We start from the raw sequence: 18276 nt of genomic DNA, 5'->3' as shown, positions 1-18276 counted from the left end.
AAACGAAAAGCCGGGGAGGATCATCCTGTCTTCAAGGTCACTAAGAACGATACAAACTGGAAGCGTCGCTTTTTCTTTGTTAGGAGGGATTCCATCCCGGATGGGAAGGATCTGCCCAAGGAATGGGCCACTCATGGTAGGGTAGAGGATCCTCGAAGGATCACCATCAGTCCTGTCTCATATGATGAGGATCACTGATGTCTTTTTTTTTCTTTATGCAGCTATCTCCGTTGCTCACCTAAAATTGACCCCTGCTGCGAGAGAAAGAGTGTTAGCTTTTAAAAAGCTTGATCCTGAAGTTAGAAGCTTCCAAGTCACCATCCAAGATTCACAAGAAGTATCCTCTGCGTCTGCCACCATGTCAAGTAAGTATCCTTATAGAAAATAAGTTATATGTAAAATTGCTCGATTAATAAGGGAACTTATCTTGTTTTTTTTGATTATGTAGGTGCTGGAAAGTCTGCCAGGTCTGTTAAGTCTGCTTCTAAATTTGGGATAGACGACCTTGCCAACGTTAAGTCTTCGAAGAAGAAGGCTCCTGCTGCCAGTCCTTCAGTATCAGCTCCTAAAGCACCTATCCGAGGCAAAGGGAAGAAGAGGAAGGCTTCAGATGATCTCCAGGGATTTCCCCTCCTCCGTCAGCAATTCCTTGACTATTTTGATGAGGTTAGGATCACTGCCCCTGTTGATTGTCTTCGACAAGTCTAAGGATCATATATGTCTGATGTTGTTTTCCTGTTTTCCTTGTAGAAATTCTCCGAAATGGAGACTTACGTTAACCAGGTTGAAGATCAAGATCGTCAAATTGCTGACCTTCAACAGATGGGTGTGCTGAAGGATCTCAAGATTGCCGATCTTGAAAAGGAGATCCGGGCAGTTAAGGATGAAGCTGTCAAAGCGCTGATCAAGTTTGATTATGAGAAGCATGACATTACCCAGGACGCTAAAGTCTCTGCCGCGATAGCTATGTACAAGATACAACTGCAGATGGCTACGGAGGCTCAGGATCCTTCCTTTGAGAAGAGCACATGGGATTTTGAAGGCTGGAAGGCAAGGCTAGCAGAGTTGGAAGATGACGATGATGCTGAGGATATCCCAATGCTGGAGGGAGGTGATGCTGACAAGGATCAAGGTGGAGATGCTGGTGGTGATGGAGCAGCGAAGGAGTAAGCTGCATGATTGGGCGATGATGGATATTGCTGACTAGGCCGGAGCCCAATTTTTTAGGTTTGGTAGTGGTTTTTTGTGGTTGTTGATGGTTTGAAACAATTATGGTCTGTAATCTCTGAACAATAGTTTCTTAGGGTTAAGGATCCTGGATCCTTTGAACAATAGGTAGGATTACAAAAGGTGGAGGGATCCTCTGTTTGGGGGATGAAACCTTTGTGATCCTGCCGCTTTTAATTTCCTGCACAATGCTAAGACCGCATAGACAATGGACACCCTTTGCCAACCCATGTGGACGGGCCACGTTTTGCTGGTAGAAATGTGGGTTGGCAATTTTGACAACTTTCTGCAAGGGTTAAAGATCCTTTTGCTAATAATATAACCTTAATCTTTCTGGCTTATCCTGTGTTGTTATCCTTTGTTTATCTTTTTAGTTTCCAATAACAATAATTAAGCAAACCATGTTCGAGAAATATAGGATATGATCCTGGATCAAATATCCTATAATCGAAAATTTTTATTTTAAGGATCATAGGTTCAGTTGTCAAGGTCTAAAGGTTTTTCAAATGAATAATGAAAAAATAGTTAAGGATCATACCTGAGGATCCGAGTTAGGATCCTAACCTTTAATCGGGGTAACCATAAGTAAAACTTTAATGGATGATAAGGATTAAGGATCCTTATTTGTTTAACTTCGAGAACCTGAAAAATGGAACATATCTTGGGACTAAGCCAATGTAAGAGATAAATTAGTAGCTGGGGGTATGCCCAAAGGATAACTGAGGATGATCCCGGAGGATCACTGGGGACAAGCCCAAAGGATAACTGGGGATGATCCCGGAGGATCACTGGGGACAAGCCCAAAGGATAACTGGGGACAAGCCCAAAGGATCGTATGTAAACTGGAGTATGGCCCTTTCTGGCGACTATCCAAACTTAGTGACATGAAAATGTCAAAACCTTAGCTAACGTGAAAACGTTAGAAACCTTAGGAACGGATGTATGGTACGTCTACCATTATACGTAGGATCCTAAATATAGCCAGTACGATGAGGTTGTCAGCCCCGGAAGTGGGTACTGGTCCCAAAGACGTGAACTATATCAGGATCATCGTGCGCTGCTGGCGGAAACTGGGGATAATCCCAAGGATAACTGGGGTTGGACCCAAGGATCTGCGGTGCTTTTGAAGATCTTTGACGATATGCTGAAGATACCTGAACTTATCATAACTCAAATGTTTCATGAGTAGAGGATGAAGGATATATGATCCTTATCCTTAGGTAAAAAGTAAGGAAATGCAATAGTTTCTAGGATAAGCATATTACCAGAGTAAGGATCACTGATATCACCGGGTGTCACACCCTGGCTTTGCGGAAGCGTGGTTAATTTGGTGTGACTTCTTAATACCATAGCTTAATCATAACAAGCTATATGAATTTAAAATCATGCAAAGTCATCCATTGAAAATAAAATTGTCAAACATTGTCTAAATGGGTAAACACCCAACAACCATTACTTGTCTTAAACAGTACAACCACTACCATAATGCAACATAAATAAACATGGTTCAGGGGCCATGGCTTGTCCAGGAAAGAGCCATGAGCCTTGAACCCGGATGACTCTGCGTCTAAATGCAGCGGGAAATCCTGCTAAACCGTGCCAGATCCTTAATTCCCTGAAATACATGTAAGTTGAAAAATCAACAATAATGTTGAGCGAGTTCATGCGAAAATGAGTAAATAAACCTTTATCTTTATCAAAAACCCTGGTATGTAGCAAATAAGGAAATAAAAGAGATCACCAATGGGTTGCAAGTCCACTGATATGTGTGAAGTGCAAGTAGGGATGACTCAAACCTAGCGGATTTATGCGTCGGGCACTAAGTCACCCCGAGGTCCGTTCAGCTGGACCTGGGGCTGGGCTCGCTACACCCAGATAGATCTACCGCTCCTGTCCCTCGGTCCTCAACGAGGATTAATGGCCTCAAGTTTCTGCCTACCCACTCACATGATCTAAGTAATAACACTCCTTATGCTAACCATACCATGTATAACATATCCATAATCATTGTAACATGTATTTCACCCCCGCAGTTTATAAAACTGAAAACAGTTAAGAGAAAAGGGGGACATGAACTCACAGTGAACGCGTCACAAAATCAAGCAATCCAATATCCAAGTGCTGTGCAACGACCTACATGTGCTAATTCTATTAGACGGATGGCCGTGCTTTAGCTTCATAGTTTACATTTTTAGGAGACGGTTAGGCAACCGTTCCGTGTGTATACTTGATAACGCAATCTCCTTCCCAAGGATGGGGGGATTTAAATACATGTACACTTGTATCATTTTATTAAGTCCCACTTAATATATTTTATTTCTTATTTCAAAATATAATCATTTTTCTCAAAAATAATATATTTTCTCTTTACATAATACTTTCCAAAATAATACGTTGACAACATACGTGTCGATGAATATTTCCGCGTAATGCGTAAGTTACGTTTTAAATGATTAGGTGGTAATAGAAATTACCATTGTAACTTTTATGCTTGTCGTATGAGCGTTTGTATTATTTTGGGTTTGACAAGTTAGTAAATATTATTTTTACTCTAAAAATAATATTTATACATTTTCACAAAATAATCATAAACAGTGTTGTGACAAAATATATTTACCGAATATATATTTATTACGTTTAGTTTTGTGAAAAATCCCACCTCCGATTATTTATAAATAAAGTTGTGGCGAAATATATTTGAAAACATGTCAAAGTAGTCTAACACTTGTAAATAATTCTAAATGTTAGATTTTTAGAAAATTTCGCCAGAGTTTCCCCTGTAACTGGAGGTGGCCACGCTTTCAAGCGTATCATTTTCTTTTACAAAATCATCTCAACAATTTATCAAATCAACCGAATCAATTTTCAACACTTCAAATAGAAGACTAGTATGTAAAACCGCGTTGTTTCATGAACTTGTAGTTTTTACAAAATCTACGGTGTAGGTCTCGTTATTTTTGGTGGATCTATTCACAACATAGCTTAGTCTTGCAAAAACCTCGTTTTTGGAACAAATCACTTCTTACAACTTCCCGACAATTTTTGTAAACATTGTTATTTTGTCGGATCTTTTATTCTACAAGTGTTTCTACACTTGTAGTTTATAGAAATCGTATTTGTTAACACTTTATCCATTTTTATAAAAACATGATTTTCTCGACACCCGGTCCTACGAATATACCACTTGTACATACGTAGATCGGCTCGTTTTAAATACTATTTTTCACGTTAAAACATTTTTACACAAGTTCATGTTTCCCGTGTGGTGGAGTTTCACCTTTTAACCCTCGTACAAAAGAAACAAGTGTATGTCAAGATACGTGATCCTAACAAAGTCGGGTTAAACGATGATGAGAGCCACCACATCATAGATCGGGCCATAAAAACCAACATATTTAAATATTACGACATTTACACGCGTTTTGAGCTTTTATCCAACGATATTCACGTTTTAGCAAACTTTAAAGTTCCATTAAGCGGGTTACCGACATTCAACCGACAAATATCCTTTTAACCACTTTAGACATGACCAAAAATGAGTTTTAAACGTTATACCTCTAGCTCGGGGCTAGGGAAGAAACTAGTCGAAAACTGCGTGGATAATAGCAAACGGTAGAGGTCCTCCGCGTTCCGTTTGTTCCGAGCTCCGTTGTACGTAACCACCGACACTTGAGTATACTTGGAATGTCAAGACTTGAACCGAAAAACGGATGGGTGGTGGGGCTAGTGTTCGGCCGAGAGGGAGAGCAAGGGAGGGAGAGAGAGTGAAGGTGAGGTGTGTGTGTGTTTAGGTGTGAGAGGTGAGGATATTTATAGAGAAAGTTGCCTCGTTCTTCGCGTAATCTAATTTAATATAATAAAGGACGTACTCTCCCGGTCCCACTAGTTGGCCGATTCCATTGAGTTGTAATGGTGCTCGGTTCGTTTCCAAACGTTCAGTTACGGTTTAGTTTGGTTAAGTGCGTTAACTTTAAGGTCTAACCCCGTTAGTTGTTTTAGTGCATTAAAAGCGGGTGTTAGGGTAATCAGGGACCCTAACTGGCTCAGAAAAGTACTAATATTAATTTTGGCAATATTTTTATGTTCCGGGTATTGTCCGGTTGTTCGGTCGGATAGTAATCCGTTAAAGTGCTTAAGATATCCGTTAAGCGTCATAAATAATATTTTTAGCGACACAATTTATTCTGCAAAGTGTCGGGAATAATTCCTCATATTTTGGCACTTTATTAATTAGCTAGAAGCTAGTGTGTTGATAAAAGTGCTGTGTTCCGTGCTTAAAGTATGTTTTAGGCACATCCAAATCTCTATATCTTATTCCTAGAGACGTAATCATACAACCCTTGTATCCCTACACACACTATGGGTGTAGTAAAATAATTCTGGCTCATTCAGGCCTTTAGAGGCAGTGTTTGCCTGATGCTGGCTATACCAGCAAGTTCACTGTGTATCCGTTTAGTGCTACTGTGCTTTTGTGCATCATGTTTGTCACTAAGGTTCAGTAAATAAGTAGTGTAGTGACAGGAATATCAAAGTATGATGCAGATATGTACAAGTACCAACAATCAAGTAGCAGTTTATCAGCAAACTCAGTAAAGCACAGTAATTAGGCAACAATTAATAATTAATTAGGTCGTACGGATACCTGGTTTTGAGAGGGTTGTCACATTCTCCCCCCGTTAAATAAATTTCGTCCCGAAATTTAGGTTCTGCTTGAAGAAGCAGGGTTCTTAGGAAACAGGTGGGGGTATTTCTCTTTCATTCGGTCTTCACGCTCCCAGGTGAATTCAGGACCATGTCTAGCATTCCAGCGAACTTTGACGAGCTTGACACTGCTCCGGCGGGTCTTGTTAACTTTCCAATCTGTGACCTCAACAGGTTCTTCAACGAAGTGGAGCGTGTCATCAATATGAATTTCGTCGGTAGGAATGGCAACGTTAACTTGAGTTGGACTCCTCTTAAGATTGGATACATGAAATGTATCGTGAACGTTATTCAGCTCGGCAGGTAGATCCAACTTGTATGCTACTGTTCCAATTCTTTCCAAAACCTTGAAAGGACCAATGTAGCGTGGATTCAACTTCCCACGCTTCCCAAAGCGTGCTACACCCTTCCAGGGTGATACCTTCAACAAAACCATATCCCCAACCTCGAACTCTTGAGGTTTCCTTTTCAGATCTGCATAGGTCTTCTGGCGATTACGAGCCGCGCTAATGCGATCTCGGATTTGCGCGATCTTATCTGTAGTTTCCTGAACTACATCGGGACCTACCAATTGTCTATCACCTGCGTCAGACCAACAGAGCGGCGACCTGCACTTGCGTCCATATAAAGCTTCGAATGGCGCGGCACCAATACTGGTGTGGTAGCTGTTGTTGTATGAAAACTCAACCAGGGGTAAATGCTTATCCCAGCTACCGCCTAAATCCATCACACATGCTCTCAGCATGTCTTCCAATGTCTGAATCGTCCGCTCACTTTGGCCGTCGGTCTGTGGGTGAAACGCGGTGCTCATATTCAGCTTCGAGCCAAAAGCTTCCTGGAAGGATTGCCATATCCTCGATACGAACCTTCCATCTCTATCGGAAATAATCGAGAGAGGTACTCCATGGCGAGTGACAATCTCTCTCATGTAAATTTCAGCCAATTTGCTTGTATGATCCTTTTCGCGGATAGGCAAGAAGTGTGCTGACTTCGTCAAGCGATCCACTATCACCCAGATAGTGTCATGGCCCTTAGGCGTTCTTGGCAGCTTTGTAACAAAATCCATGGATATTTCTTCCCACTTCCACTGGGGAATTTTCGGTTGCTGCAGAAGTCCCGAAGGCTTCTGGTATTCTGCCTTAACCTTAGCGCAAGTCAAACATTGGCTCACATAAATAGCAACATCGCCTTTCATCCTAGGCCACCAATAATAATCCTTAAGATCTTGGTACATCTTATCCGCTCCCGGGTGGATAGAGTACCGTGACTTGTGAGCTTCATCAAAAATAACTTCTCTTAAATCACCAAACAAAGGAACCCAAATCCTTTTCTCAAAACATAACGTTCCTTCCTTGTTTGGAACCAATATCTTCTCCATCCCACGGAGATATTCTTTCTCAAGGTTCTCCTCCTTGAGAGCTTCTTTTTGCGCTGCTCGAATGCGTGAGGAAAGATCGGTTTGGATAATCATTTCCATAGCCCTAACCCTTATGGGCTTGATTCTCTCCTTGCGACTTAGGGCATCGGCGACCACATTCGCCTTCCCTGGATGATACTTGATCTCGCAGTCGTAATCGTTCAACAACTCAACCCATCGCCTTTGCCTCATATTCAACTCCTTCTGGTTGAATATATGCTGGAGGCTTTTGTGATCTGTAAAGATCGTACACTTCGTACCGTAAAGGTAGTGTCTCCAAATCTTCAAAGCAAAAACCACTGCGCCTAGCTCCAAATCATGCGTGGTATAGTTCTTTTCATGCACTTTCAGTTGGCGTGATGCGTAGGCGATAACCTTTTGACGTTGCATCAACACACAACCCAATCCTTGACGCGATGCGTCGCAGTATACCACAAAATCGTCGGTACCTTCCGGTAGAGCTAAGATTGGCGCGTTGCAAAGCTTATCCTTTAACAACTGAAATGCTTCATCCTGTTTGATTCCCCAATCAAACTTTTTATCCTTTTGCGTGAGGAGCGTCAATGGTTGAGCGATCTTTGAAAAATCCTCAATAAATCTTCGATAATAGCCAGCCAAACCCAAAAATTGCCGGATCTCGGTTGGCGTCTTTGGCGCTTCCCAATTCTTGATCGCCTCGATCTTGGTTGGATCCACATGAATTCCACTTTCATTTACCACGTGCCCAAGGAATTGCACGTCTCTCAGCCAAAACTCACACTTAGAAAATTTGGCATACAACTGCTCCTTCTTCAGTAGCTCTAAGATAGCTCTGAGGTGTTGCTCGTGTTCTGCCTTCGTCTTTGAGTAGATCAAGATGTCGTCGATGAACACAATCACGAACTTATCCAGGTACGGCTTACAAACTCGGTTCATCAATCCATGAACACTGCAGGTGCGTTTGTTAAGCCAAACGGCATGACAAGGAACTCGTAGTGCCCATAACGAGTTCTGAAGGCTGTCTTCGGGATACTTTCCTCCTGTATCCGGAGCTGATGATATCCAGATCGAAGATCGATCTTGGAGTAGAAACTTGAACCTTGAAGTTGGTCAAACAGATCATCAATCCTTGGCAAAGGATACCTATTCTTGATCGTCAGCTTGTTCAATTCTCTGTAGTCAATGCACATACGGAAACTACCATCCTTCTTCTTGACAAACAAAACTGGAGCTCCCCAAGGCGAGAAGCTTGGTCGAATAAAACCCTTATCCAACAACTCTTGAAGTTGCGTTGATAGCTCTTGCATTTCAGACGGGGCAAGTCTATAAGGTGCCTTAGCCACAGGCGCGGCGCCTGGAACTAAGTCGATGCGAAATTCCACTTGCCTCTGAGGCGGCAAGCCAGGCAAGTCTTCTGGAAAGACTTCCGGATATTCCCTTACGACAGGGATGTCTTCGATCTTCGGCTCAGCAGCCTTTTTATCCACGATGTGTGCTAGAAAAGCAACACACCCTTTCTTCAGACACTTTCTCGCCTTCAGACAGCTGATAATCCGCAACGGCGTCTCACGCTTCTCTCCATGAACAACAATGGTCTCACCATCGTCGGTCGGAATACGGATAATCTTCTCGTGACAAACAATCTCCGCCTTGTTACTTGCTAACCAATCCATCCCTACTACCACGTCGAAGCTTCCTAACTGGACTGGTAGTAGATCGAGAGCAAACTCACGCTCTCCTAACTCGATTACGCAACCTCTAATCACTTCATTGGCTTCTACTAACTTCCCATTAGCTAGCTCGATCGAATAAGGAATATCTAACTTACTAGCGGCTAAACCAAGCATGTTTCTAAACTCTAGCGATACGAAGCTATAATCGGCACCAGTATCAAACAAAACAGACGCATAGCGTTGGTTTACAGGGAACGTACCAGTAACAACATTGGGATCCTGGCGCGCTTCCCTGGCCTCCATGTTGAAAACTCTTCCACGAGCTTGGGTCAATTCCGGGCAGTTCCTCTTGAAATGCCCTTGATCTCCACAGTTAAAACATCCGGGCCTCTGCCCGTTTCCACCATTGTTCCCAGCTTGGTGGTTTCCCTGGTTTCGGTTCACGGTGCCTGCTTGGTTAGCACGGTTTCCATTTCCTCCTTGATTTCCTTGTGGGCGGTTCCCAGCACCACCACGGTTGTTTCTATTCCCATTTCCTCCTTGGCCTCCCCGGCCAGCATTAGCCCAACAGAAATCTTTCGTATGACCAGTCTTCCCACAAGACTCACAAACCCTTAGACTGCAGCGACCAGAGTGATGTTTTTGACATGAGTTGCACTTGGGCTGTGCACCCATGTATCCCCTGCTCTCCTTGCTACCACCAACTGAATCTTGAGCTGGTGTATTCGATTCTCCCTTCTTGACCACCGTCCCGGTGCTTTGCTTGAAACTTGAAAACTTCCGCTTATTACCACTAGATGACTCCACATGAGTCTCCTTTTTCTTGGGTTCAATCTCCTCGAACTTGTTTAACCGAATCGCTTCTTCAGTGAGAGCCACACTGAGATCAATGGCCTCTGTGATGGTAGCGGGTTTGGAAGAAGTCACCATACTGATTATCTGAGGAGCCAGTCCCCAGATGAAGCGCTCAACCCTTTTAAACTCGGGCGTAACCATATAAGGTACCACGTGAGACAGATCGTGGAATCTCTGAACATATTCCGCTATCTTCGACCCTTCCATCTTTAAGTGCCAAAACTCAGTTTCAAGCTTTTGAATCTCCGCGCGAGAGCAGTACTTCTTCCGCATAAGCTCTTTCAATTCGGCCCAAGACAGGGCGTAGGCGGCAGCTTCGCCTAGAGTTTGCACTTGAAGGTTCCACCAAGATAGGGCTCCATCTAGAAACAGCCCTGAAATGTAAGTGACCTGCTGGTCGATCGCACATTTGCTCATACGGATGGTGGAATCAGTCTTCTCTGCCCAACGAATGAAGGCAACAGCACCGCCCGTGCCGTCGAAGTTTGTGGGCTTACAGTCCAGAAACTGCTTGAAGGTGCACCCTGCACATTTGTTTTAATATAGGAACTGTATTAGCAGTTGCTACAGGAATCCAATTAGACCATGGTACGTCTTAAAGACTTAGGGTTACCATGAGGGGGATTCTGGTTGCCATTGCCGTTGGAACTACTCCAGCTGGGTCCTCCCTGCGATGCAGCATACTGAGCAATCGCGGCAGCAATGATTCCTTGCAGTTCTTCTTGAGTCGTGGGCATCGGCTGCGGTTGACGTCTTGGTGCCATTTTCTAAAGATGCGTACGTCGATTAGGCCATAGAAATCATACGTATATAGTAATAGTAATAGCATATAACATCTCATGTTATCAATATATCACACACAACATCCCATGTCCAACATCCCATGTCCAAATATAAAAATAATCAATCAAGTAAATCAGATATGATGAGAATGCGGCGATTGCATATATATCAAGACCATAAGCATAGTAAGTGTGTTAGTACATCCATCAATCACATAGGGGTTACATCACCCCTGTACAAAATACATCATATCAGTGTTACATACAATCAATACATCACATGTATCAACAAAAATCTGTGTAGTCAAATGGTCTTCAAAAGCTGTGCATAACAATCGCGGCTGTCTCACCCGTGTCTACCCTGGTAACGTCGATGATCTCTAGAAGGGTGGTGGTGGTGGAGGATAATGTAGGCGGCGAAAGAGAAGCCAATCCTCCTCCAAGGCCTGCTGGGTGCGGATCACGGATGCAATCTGCTGCTCTAGGATCGAAAGTCGAGCGGCAATGTCAGGAGGAAATGACCGAAATGGCTGAGTAGATGAGGATGACGGACCAGAACAAGGAGGCATCTGAGCTCTCTCGAGCTCCTGCAAACGCTGAGAATGGGAATCATGCTGAAGAACAAATGACATCAACAGGTCCTCTAGGGTATGCCCCATATGAGGTGGATCGACAGGTGGCATAACGGGTAGCGAAGACCAGAAAGAAGGCTCGCTGGCAGTGCCAAAAGGCATAACAGGAAAAGATGAAGTGGATGCTGAAACAGGAGATATCTGAGGCATGACAGGCATGGGCATCGATACATGGCCAAATGGGTGGGCTGAAGAGCCCTCTCCAGGCCCCGCTGGAGGTATGACAGAAGGAATCTGAAACGAGAACTCAGGATGGTGAGCATCAGTGCGGTGAGGAGGAAGCGGCGGAACATCCTCGTCAGCCGGTATCCAACCGTGCTGAGCCTCCTCGTCAGGGGGATCCATGTGCTCTGCAAACAGAGCATGCTCGGGCTCAATAGGTAAGGGATCAACAGGAGCTAAAACAGGATCAACGTGAGCAACAACAGGATCAATATGATCGACATGAGGGTCAACTGGGACGTCAGCGATCGGAGGGTCAACAAGAGGATCAACAACATGGTCAGCATCTAACAAAGGCATATCATCAACAGGAACGTCGCCAAGTGGCTGATCCGCCAAAATAGGATCAATAGGAACATCAGCATGCGCCAAACCATGCTCATGTGCGGGATCGAAAGCAGCGGCCTGCTCTGGAGCTACTGCAGGCTCGGGATCGACAAACGCCATATCGAAGTCAAAGTCCGGATCGATAGGATCGAAAGGGTCGGCAGGGTCAACGGGGTCCTCTACAGGCTGGTCCATGTGAACGAACTCAATATCACGGTCTGGATCGAATCCAGGGGGAAATACAGGGTCAGAATCCTCGATATCGTCATGCTCAAAAACAAAGCTCGGCATAGGAGCGGCAGATGACGCCTGGTCAGGATCCGAGTCATGAACGAAAAGCTGCGTGCTCGCCACATGTGATGGAGCAGATGCCACAGACTCAAAGGAGTCTGGGGCTGGAGAATGAACAGGCGAGTCTCCGACAGGAGCACCGGCGATCATCAAAAGACCGCCAGCGGGCAAAAGAGCTGGGTCAGGATCCTCGTCCTCGTATAGCTCATCATCGAAAAGATCAATATCGCCACCAGCCTCGGCATCAAGCATAAGCTCATAAGCTGGGTAGGATGCAAGAGGAATCGGGGCGGGAATCACAGCGAGAGGAAGATCCGCAGCAGGGCCACCAACGATGGGCTCATCGACGCCGTCAGGTAGTGCGAACGGCTGAAAGTCGTCGTCGTCTGTACTGGTATAATCCGAGGTGTGCACCTCGTGCTCTGATGACGTAATCTCGTCTGACTCCATGGGTCGGGGTCCGGTAGTGTCCGAGTCTCCAGTATCTGAGGTGTCCATGAGTCTGTAATACAATCACAAGTATGTACAAATATCAGTAAATCAGGTAATCACACAAGTTACCACATAATAACCACATATTCCTCCTAGTCCCACTAGCCTCCCAGCCTCCCAGACTGTTCTTCCTAGTCCCACTAGCCAACTTCTCCCAGCCTCCCAGACTGACTCCCTAGTCCCACTAGACAACATCTCCCAGCCTCCCAGACTGACTCCCTAGTCCCACTAGACAACTACCTCGATCCGTTAGATCGAGCCTCGGCCTCCCAGACCGAGCCTCAGCCTCCCAGACTGAGCCTAAAAATAATAAAATATGCTCAACATTTGTTTATAAAAAGTTTTGGATCTGGACTTAAGTGGTATGCAGAAAAACATTTTCGTGAGAGCCCTAGTGATCATAGTCTAGACTCAAAATGAACCCTAGTTCGCTATGATCAGAGCTCTGATACCAAGCTGTCACACCCTGGCTTTGCGGAAGCGTGGTTAATTTGGTGTGACTTCTTAATACCATAGCTTAATCATAACAAGCTATATGAATTTAAAATCATGCAAAGTCATCCATTGAAAATAAAATTGTCAAACATTGTCTAAATGGGTAAACACCCAACAACCATTACTTGTCTTAAACAGTACAACCACTACCATAATGCAACATAAATAAACATGGTTCAGGGGCCATGGCTTGTCCAGGAAAGAGCCATGAGCCTTGAACCCGGATGACTCTGCGTCTAAATGCAGCGGGAAATCCTGCTAAACCGTGCCAGATCCTTAATTCCCTGAAATACATGTAAGTTGAAAAATCAACAATAATGTTGAGCGAGTTCATGCGAAAATGAGTAAATAAACCTTTATCTTTATCAAAAACCCTGGTATGTAGCAAATAAGGAAATAAAAGAGATCACCAATGGGTTGCAAGTCCACTGATATGTGTGAAGTGCAAGTAGGGATGACTCAAACCTAGCGGATTTATGCGTCGGGCACTAAGTCACCCCGAGGTCCGTTCAGCTGGACCTGGGGCTGGGCTCGCTACACCCAGATAGATCTACCGCTCCTGTCCCTCGGTCCTCAACGAGGATTAATGGCCTCAAGTTTCTGCCTACCCACTCACATGATCTAAGTAATAACACTCCTTATGCTAACCATACCATGTATAACATATCCATAATCATTGTAACATGTATTTCACCCCCGCAGTTTATAAAACTGAAAACAGTTAAGAGAAAAGGGGGACATGAACTCACAGTGAACGCGTCACAAAATCAAGCAATCCAATATCCAAGTGCTGTGCAACGACCTACATGTGCTAATTCTATTAGACGGATGGCCGTGCTTTAGCTTCATAGTTTACATTTTTAGGAGACGGTTAGGCAACCGTTCCGTGTGTATACTTGATAACGCAATCTCCTTCCCAAGGATGGGGGGATTTAAATACATGTACACTTGTATCATTTTATTAAGTCCCACTTAATATATTTTATTTCTTATTTCAAAATATAATCATTTTTCTCAAAAATAATATATTTTCTCTTTACATAATACTTTCCAAAATAATACGTTGACAACATACGTGTCGATGAATATTTCCGCGTAATGCGTAAGTTACGTTTTAAATGATTAGGTGGTAATAGAAATTACCATTGTAACTTTTATGCTTGTCGTATGAGCGTTTGTATTATTTTGGGTTTGACAAGTTAGTAAATATTATTTTTACTCTAAAAATAATATTTATACATTTTCACAAAATAATCATAAACAGTGTTGTGACAAAATATATTTACCGAAAATATATTTATTACGTTTAGTTTTGTGAAAAATCCCACCTCCGATTATTTATAAATAAAGTTGTGGCGAAATATATTTGAAAACATGTCAAAGTAGTCTAACACTTGTAAATAATTCTAAATGTTAGATTTTTAGAAAATTTCGCCAGAGTTTCCCCTGTAACTGGAGGTGGCCACGCTTTCAAGCGTATCATTTTCTTTTACAAAATCATCTCAACAATTTATCAAATCAACCGAATCAATTTTCAACACTTCAAATAGAAGACTAGTATGTAAAACCGCGTTGTTTCATGAACTTGTAGTTTTTACAAAATCTACGGTGTAGGTCTCGTTATTTTTGGTGGATCTATTCACAACATAGCTTAGTCTTGCAAAAACCTCGTTTTTGGAACAAATCACTTCTTACAACTTCCCGACAATTTTTGTAAACATTGTTATTTTGTCGGATCTTTTATTCTACAAGTGTTTCTACACTTGTAGTTTATAGAAATCGTATTTGTTAACACTTTATCCATTTTTATAAAAACATGATTTTCTCGACACCCGGTCCTACGAATATACCACTTGTACATACGTAGATCGGCTCGTTTTAAATACTATTTTTCACGTTAAAACATTTTTACACAAGTTCATGTTTCCCGTGTGGTGGAGTTTCACCTTTTAACCCTCGTACAAAAGAAACAAGTGTATGTCAAGATACGTGATCCTAACAAAGTCGGGTTAAACGATGATGAGAGCCACCACATCATAGATCGGGCCATAAAAACCAACATATTTAAATATTACGACATTTACACGCGTTTTGAGCTTTTATCCAACGATATTCACGTTTTAGCAAACTTTAAAGTTCCATTAAGCGGGTTACCGACATTCAACCGACAAATATCCTTTTAACCACTTTAGACATGACCAAAAATGAGTTTTAAACGTTATACCTCTAGCTCGGGGCTAGGGAAGAAACTAGTCGAAAACTGCGTGGATAATAGCAAACGGTAGAGGTCCTCCGCGTTCCGTTTGTTCCGAGCTCCGTTGTACGTAACCACCGACACTTGAGTATACTTGGAATGTCAAGACTTGAACCGAAAAACGGATGGGTGGTGGGGCTAGTGTTCGGCCGAGAGGGAGAGCAAGGGAGGGAGAGAGAGTGAAGGTGAGGTGTGTGTGTGTTTAGGTGTGAGAGGTGAGGATATTTATAGAGAAAGTTGCCTCGTTCTTCGCGTAATCTAATTTAATATAATAAAGGACGTACTCTCCCGGTCCCACTAGTTGGCCGATTCCATTGAGTTGTAATGGTGCTCGGTTCGTTTCCAAACGTTCAGTTACGGTTTAGTTTGGTTAAGTGCGTTAACTTTAAGGTCTAACCCCGTTAGTTGTTTTAGTGCATTAAAAGCGGGTGTTAGGGTAATCAGGGACCCTAACTGGCTCAGAAAAGTACTAATATTAATTTTGGCAATATTTTTATGTTCCGGGTATTGTCCGGTTGTTCGGTCGGATAGTAATCCGTTAAAGTGCTTAAGATATCCGTTAAGCGTCATAAATAATATTTTTAGCGACACAATTTATTCTGCAAAGTGTCGGGAATAATTCCTCATATTTTGGCACTTTATTAATTAGCTAGAAGCTAGTGTGTTGATAAAAGTGCTGTGTTCCGTGCTTAAAGTATGTTTTAGGCACATCCAAATCTCTATATCTTATTCCTAGAGACGTAATCATACAACCCTTGTATCCCTACACACACTATGGGTGTAGTAAAATAATTCTGGCTCATTCAGGCCTTTAGAGGCAGTGTTTGCCTGATGCTGGCTATACCAGCAAGTTCACTGTGTATCCGTTTAGTGCTACTGTGCTTTTGTGCATCATGTTTGTCACTAAGGTTCAGTAAATAAGTAGTGTAGTGACAGGAATATCAAAGTATGATGCAGATATGTACAAGTACCAACAATCAAGTAGCAGTTTATCAGCAAACTCAGTAAAGCACAGTAATTAGGCAACAATTAATAATTAATTAGGTCGTACGGATACCTGGTTTTGAGAGGGTTGTCACACCGGGATCCTTTAAGGATACTTCAATGTAAGGATCACGTGCACGGAGGATCATGTTCACATGAAATATTTCTTTAAGTGAACAGCATTCCAGGCTCTTGGCAACAAGTTTCCTTCCATGGTTAGCAACCTGTATGCCCCCTTTCCTGCTTCAACTTCAATCAAGTAGGGACCTTCCCATTTTGGTGCTAACTTCCCGTCAGCAGGATTGATAGTATTTTGGAATGCTTTTCTCAACACCATATCTCCGACTTGAAATTTCCTTAATCTGACATTTTTGTTGTAGGCACCAGCCATTCTTTGTTGGTAGCTTGCCATCCTTATCCTAGCTAGATCCCTGATTTCTTCAATAGTATCCAAATCCTGAGCTAGAATTGTAGCATTTTCTTCAGATTGTTGATGATGATCTTGTTGGATGATTCTGCTTGACCATTGGCTTGTGGATGAACTGGTGTTGATGTTATCATCTTGATTCCCCAACTGTCACAAAAGTTAGTGGTTCTGCTTCCAATGAATTGGGAGCCATTATCACATACAATTTCAGAGGGAATGCCAAATCTAGTTATAATATTTCTTTTGATGAAGGATATGACTTCCTTTTCTCTGACTTGGGCGAAGGCTTCAGCTTCTATCCACTTAGAAAAATAGTCAGTCATGGCAAGCATAAATACTTTTCCACCAGGTGCTTTAGGAAGCTTGCCCACTATATCCATTCCCCATCTCATGAATGGCCAAGAGGATGGTATAGGGTATAGCAGTTCAGGTGGTTGATGAAGGATATTGCTGTGTCTTTGACAAGGATCACATTTCCTAGCATATTCTACAGCATCCCTTTTCATGGTTGGCCAGTAGTATCCTGTTCTAAGGATCCTTGAGAATAATGCCCTGCCCCCAGTGTGGTTTCCACAATCTCCATCATGGAAGTCTCTCAACACTTCTTCAATTTCAGGATCCTCAATACATCTTAAGTATGGTCCTGCAAGGGATCGTTTATATAGCACATTATTTAAGATTGTAAACTGAGATACCTTGATCCGGAAAGCTCTAGGATTTTCTCCCATTGGAATCTCTCCGTTTTGCAAGTATTTCATGATTGGTGAGACCCATGATCCTGAATAAGATTGAGCTTCTTCACTAGGGATTATTGTAGTATCCTCTTCTATTTCCATGGCCACTTGATTTTCAATAGCAGGAGCTAGGATATGGATGATGGGGATACTTATGTCTTCTGGAATTTTTAAGGATGATCCTAAGTTGGCCAATGCATCAGTTTCCGTGTTATCCTCCCTTGGTACCTGTGTTAAGCTGAAAGAAACAAAAGAGAGTGCCAATTTTTTGACTATCTCTAAATATTTGGTTAGTTTTTCACCTTTAACAGCATAGGATCCGTTAAAGTGATTGGTGATCAATAATGAGTCTACATATACTTTAAGATATTTTACCCCCATATCCTTAGCAATTTGCAAGCCAGCAATCAAGGCTTCATACTCAGCCTCATTGTTAGTTGCTTGGAACTCACAGGCTATGGAGTGGGGTATTATGTCCCCCTGTGGCGATTTTAGTAGGATCCCGAGCCCTGTGCCCTTGACATTTGAGGATCCGTAAGTGTGTAATATCCAAGGATCCTTGGTTTCATCCAGCTGCTGGACCTCCAATTCTGCTTCTTTTTGTAGATCACTACTGAAATCAGCCACAAAGTCGGCTAAGGCTTGTGATTTAATGGCTGTTCTTGGTTCATATCTTATATCATGGGCACTAAGCTTCACTGCCCACTTAGCCATTCTCCCTGACATCTCCGGTTTCCTGAGGACATTCTTAATTGGAAAATTAGTTTTAACAACAATAGTATGG

Source organism: Helianthus annuus, chromosome 4 (genome assembly GCF_002127325.2).
Source record: "Helianthus annuus cultivar XRQ/B chromosome 4, HanXRQr2.0-SUNRISE, whole genome shotgun sequence".
Classification (NCBI taxonomy): domain Eukaryota; kingdom Viridiplantae; phylum Streptophyta; class Magnoliopsida; order Asterales; family Asteraceae; genus Helianthus; species Helianthus annuus.
The sequence above is the reverse complement of the archived record's forward strand: the minus strand, read 5'-3'. Positions refer to the sequence as shown.